Below are 5,753 nucleotides of genomic sequence, written 5' to 3' on the forward strand. Positions count from 1 at the left end.
AAAACCACTGGCATAAAAGGGTACCCAGGATTTGTTTTAATTAGGTATGTGTGGTTAGACATGAAGACACAGAAATATTGTCATGACTGAAGTAGTTTTTACTCACAGTCCTCTACAAACAGTAGTCACAACACACAAGGCAGGATCATGTTGGGAAAACCCAGGTTAGTCAGGAGCAAAGAAAGATGAGGAGAAAATATGAGCAAAAGCCTTTATTGTGGTTTTTGTACGAAAGAATAAGCAAGACCAGGTTAGTTCACTGAGTAAACTCTGGATTGGCTAGTTTGAATAACTTCAGCAGGTTCTCACCTCATTGCCTGCTACCTGGACTTAGAGTGATTAGGACAGAGGAATATTACCTCCCAAATGTAAGAGTCAGATAAAGGGAGAGAACAGGTATATGGCCTCAAGATTGATTGGTTGTTGGGGTTCACGCATGGTTAAAGAAATTGTTAACAAGGAAGACAAAGGTGAAGGCATCTCCTCCAGGATGGAAGAAGGCATATATTCAATGTTTGATCTCGATACGACATGCCTGTTCCTTGATCTCTGAATTCTTGCTTTAGAGTAATTGTAGTTCCTGTTCCTCTTGTTCTGATCTTAATCTGCTATGTTATGTGACTTTCCTGCTGATGCCAGCATTACAATTGATTGCTTGCAAAAATAATTTTTAGCCACTTGTTGTACTCAATAAAAGCCACAAGGCATGCTGATTCAAGGAGCTAGTTTTGAGCTAGTTCCCCCTCAGTTTCTTTTACACAGATTCCTGTGTTTGAGTAACCCTTTATCCATTGTTTCAAGTGTGCTGGTTACAACACTGCAGTTGGTCTTCATGTACATCAAAGGCAAGCTTACAGGCAAGTCATTTGCTATGTAGGAATTAGCTAACCATGGAAAACAAGAGCAGTCTCTCCTTGGTAGGTTAGGACCCAGATGTCAAAACATCATAAAATATAGAAAATGAAAAGCATGATCAGGGCTGGCAGAGTGGCTCAAGCAGTAAGAGTGCTTGCCTAGTAAGCCTGATGCCCTGAGTTCAAACCCCAGTGCCACCAAACAAACAAACAAACAAACAAAAAAAGCATGATCAATACAATTTGTCTTCTGGTGGTTTGACATCATACTATACAAACTTTAGGGTAACAACAATGGAGACTTTCATATAGTATAACATAAATTGCCCTCAATGGCATATAAAACATTTTATTATGAGAGTTGAAAGGAGGAACACATTAGCCAATTAGAGAGATCTGAAATTTGGGGAGTCTATAATGATGTCTTGGCAGAATTACTAAGTGAAAATATGAATTTGACAATATTTCAGTATATTTCTTAGGTCATGGTAGCAATATCACCAGCTATGTTGTTGGAGGGTTTGAACAGATAAGTTAGTGAAATATATAAACATTTGGTGGTGGGGTTCTGTAACCCACAATCTGCTGAGGCAGACAAGCCATACACCAGCCAGAGCAGTTGCCTGCTGACCACAACCTGGGCTGCAGAGCACTATAGTTAGGGGGTTGGCAGTACCTAGCAGTGTTGGCAGGTGTTAGCCATTCGAGCTGTGTGTATTGAAATCAATGACTGGATAAAAAAAATGTGGTACCTATATACAATGAAGTATTATTCCATAATAAAGAAGAATGAAAAAACAAAAAATGAATAAAGAATGAAATTATATGAATTTCATATAATTATATGAATTTCATCATGAATGAAATGATGAAATTATATCATTTGCTGGAAAATGGGTGAAACTGGAGATCGTCATGTTAAGTGAGATAAGCCAGGCTCATATACAAAATTTAGACCTAAAATAATAATGACATGATTGTAAGAGGGGAACTGTTAAGAAGGAGTAATATACATGGAGCGAATTTTATCAAAGTATACCCATGTATTTATCACACTGAATGCCCTTTGCACGATTAATTTGTGCTAATAAAAAAAATTAATGTGTGTTGAAAGAACAATGCCTGTGACAAGCAACAGGACTTTGTTCTTTCTGACCCTTTCTCCCATGACACACCTTCCCCTGCTTGGCACTGTCACCCCTTCAGAGCAGAACTTGACCTGATTACCACCATCTCTGCTGGAATGGAAACAGATACAGCCAAGGACATCCTGTGGGAAGCAGGGCTGCAATTTGATGAGCTGAATGGTTGTTCAGATGTTGGACCCAGAAGTTACCCAGCAGACCACAGAGCTCAAGGATGAATACAAGGATTTGGTAGACCAAACTGGCCAGTTTCAGAAAATAATTGTTGGTCTGACTGAGCTTGTTGACCAACTTGCAAAGGAAGCAAAAAATGAAAAGATGAAGGTTGCTTGGAACATGCTCAAATCCATAGCAGAGCATAGAGAAGCCCAACAATAGCAACTTTAAGCACTAATAGCAAAAAAAAAATGGAGCTAGAAATGTGTCTAGTTGAATATGAAGCTTTGTGTAAAAGAGAAGCAGACCAAAATGATTTGTTGCCAGCTCATTCTCCAGAAATGAACTGGAAAGTTCACTTTTTTAGCGTAAAGGTAACCCCCCTCACAAAAAAGCCAATGTATCATTCCAGCAAGCTGACTAATTGGCTTAAGTATGTCATAACACAGTGTGTAAGGAAGGAATGAAGTCCTCTGAAAGCAGTAATGCAAGTCTGGGGGAACAGCTACTAAATATCAGCACATAGTCACTGCCAGTGACTACATAGGGCAGGGCCTTGTCTCTTGCATTCTGAGCATGAACTAGAGTCTGCACTCTTTGATCCACTTTTTTGTAAATGCACAAAGCTTTTGGAAGAAAAGCAATAAATTATGTTTAAATAAAAAATGGTGGTTAAAAAATGGTATACTTATGTATAACCATGGAAAGGATTGGTTTTGGATAGAGATTCAGGGAGGGGTCATGCTGAATGAAATCTAGAGAGGACATAAGGAAATGGGAATTCTCTCCTTACTGGATTAAGGGCTTGATATGAGTCAGGAGCTCCCTGGGAAAAGCAATAATGTCTGCTTGTTTTCAGAATGGCATTGACAGTAGCCTTGTATAGTTCATTTTGACTGCTATCAAAAAAGAAACACTGTGTTATGACATACTTAAGCCAATTAGTCAACTTGCTGGAATGGTACAGTGGCTTTTTTGTTGCAGAGGGTGGTTACCTTCATGCTATAAGTGAAATTTCCAGTTCATTTCTGGAAAATGAGTTTGGTTGCTTGATGGCTTATAAATGACTGAAATTTATTTTTCACAGTTCTGCAGACTAAGGAGTTTAAGATAAAGTAGGTAGAAGATTTGGCATCTGATAAAGTTATTTATTTATTGCTTACAGTTGATATTGTAGCTTCCTGGTATAATAAATGACCATCTTCTTACTGTGTCTTCACATGATAAAAGAGAAAAAAAACTCCCTGTAGCCTCTTTTGTAAGGGTACTAATGCTAACCACTTCATAAAGGCTCCCCTCTTTCAAATACCATGACAAGGGATTAGGTTTCAATGTTTAAGTTTGAGGAACACAAATATTCAGTTTATAGCAAACTTCTCTAAGATTTTCCTTCAAGCACTGAAGTATAAGGGATGTATGTTTGGCAGAGTGCAAGGAGTATACCAGGATCATCTACTAATTCACCAGTAAGCTTGAATACACAATAGAATCCTTAATACCAGAGGGGAAAAGAGCAATAAATGCTCTGAGCCCTATTCGTGCCTTTGCAGAGGAAATTCATGATGTTGCTGGGTGGAGATTCCACTATCAGGGATGAAGTCATTTTTGGTGAAAGGGTGAAGTCATCTACAATTTAGGAGTGAAGTAATCTCCAAAGGTGAGGTGTTGGACTGGGATGATGTCACTTGGGGTGATGTCAGCTCCAACAGTGAGTTCCTGGGCCAGGGCAAGGGCACCTGGAATGTGGGACTAGGTTATCCTTTCTAAGTGCTTACCCATTCCCATGAATGTGGATCTTAGCATTTGCCAAGTTTGATTGAAACAATGGATTATATAGAGGATTTGGGCCTTCAGATTTTAAACCAATGAAAACACCCAGAGCAATAGTAATAAAGTCCAGATGAAATGTAGCTGCCCTTTCAGGCTTTTTTGTTGTTTTGTTTTTGTGTGTGTGTATGTATGTAGAAGTGTGGTATCAGCTTTTCTTAAAAAAAAACAAAAAAACACTGATAAAATCATCTTAAAAGGAGGAAATTGTTATTTTGGCTCAAGTTGAGGTTTCATCCATGGTCAGTTGGCTCCATTGCTTTTGGGCCTGTGATAAGGCAGAACATCATGGCAGGGAGTATATGATAGAGGGAATCTATTCAGCTTATAATAGCCAGGAAGCAAAGAGAGAGAACAAGGGACTATGATCCCAATACCCTCTTCAAGGATTTGCTCTGGTGACCTAACTTCCCTTTGCCCCACCTTCCACCTCACAACAGTGTCATCAACTGGGAACTCAGCCTTGAAAATGAAATCACCACCTTGTAAAGATATTTGCATACCCATGTTCAATGCAGCATTAGTCACAACAGTCAAGATGTGGAAACAACCTGAGTGACTTATCAGTAGATGAATGAATAAAGAAATTGTGGTGTAGGTACATAACGGAATGTTATTCCGATCAAAACAGGTACTGCCATTTGCCACAACATGGATAAAACTAGAGGACATTATACTAAGTGAAATAAGCCAGACAGAGATAGAAAAATACAACACCATCTCATTCATATTTAGAACAGAAAACCTCAAGCACATAAAAACAAGAGTAGAAAGATGGTTTAACAACAGCAGCTGAGTTGGGAAAATGGAGGACAAAGGATACAAAATTTCAGTTACATAGGATGAATAAGCCTGGCAATCTAAAGTACAGCATGAGGACCACAGTTAATAATACTGTATTTTATACTGGAAATTTGCTGAGAGTAAATTATAAGTACTTTTGCCCAAAAAAAAGGAACTATGTAAGGGATATGTAAATTTTCTTGACTGTGGTTCTCACTTCACAAAGCACATGTATATCAAAACATCACATTGAATACCTTAAATATATACAATATAAAAAATAATACAGAATAATTAAAAATTTTCCCTTTCTGTTGCAGTTGTAGAAGTTACCGAATCACTGTTCTTCCTTTTTTCCAGTGGGTTGTTGTTCCTTATATTTTTCAATGAGAAAAAAAATGAGTAAAACTGAAATTTCACCCTCTAAAGTCAAAAAGTTCCATGAAACCCTATTTAGAAGTCTGAAGGTCAGTTTTAATGCTGAAGTCATAGCACTTTGTTGCCTTTGGGTACATTGGCAACACAGAGCCATTGTCAGTACAGCATTGAATTTGGAGCTTGTCCTCTCCACTTTGACAATTTCATGTCAACTTACTTGAGGAAAAGACAAATATAGTCTATTAAATCAAATGGAGCCAAAATGAAACTTTTTTTCCCCTTCTTAGGACGCCATTCAGCAGGCTCTGGTCCAAGCCCAGCCTAAATCAAAGTGAGACCCTTGCAGGCACAATAATCACAACAAAGTAATTAATGCTGGGGTGCAGGAACTGTAGGGGCAGAGTACAGCCTTAGCTGGAGGCCAAACAGGCAGGGGGCACTCATGCAGCTCCAAGGCATTGTTTTTGATTTTTGTGCTTTGTTTGCTTGGGTTTTGTTTTTGTTTTTCTTTGACATTTTCTTTAGACAGTAAAAACTAAGAACAGATCTACAGAACCAAGCACTAACTGATAACAGGGGGAAGTTGTATATTATACCATTCTCTACATAC

At 38.4% G+C, this 5,753-nt stretch overlaps 1 pseudogene; it reads left to right on the forward strand.

Annotated features, from left to right (window-relative positions):
* The first annotated feature begins 2,020 nt into the window (after positions 1-2,020).
* Positions 2,021-5,478, forward strand: LOC141424859 (intraflagellar transport protein 20 homolog pseudogene; annotated as a pseudogene).
* The last annotated feature ends 275 nt before the right edge of the window (positions 5,479-5,753 follow it).

Source organism: Castor canadensis, chromosome 7, assembly GCF_047511655.1.
Source record: "Castor canadensis chromosome 7, mCasCan1.hap1v2, whole genome shotgun sequence".
In the NCBI taxonomy this organism is placed as follows: domain Eukaryota; kingdom Metazoa; phylum Chordata; class Mammalia; order Rodentia; family Castoridae; genus Castor; species Castor canadensis.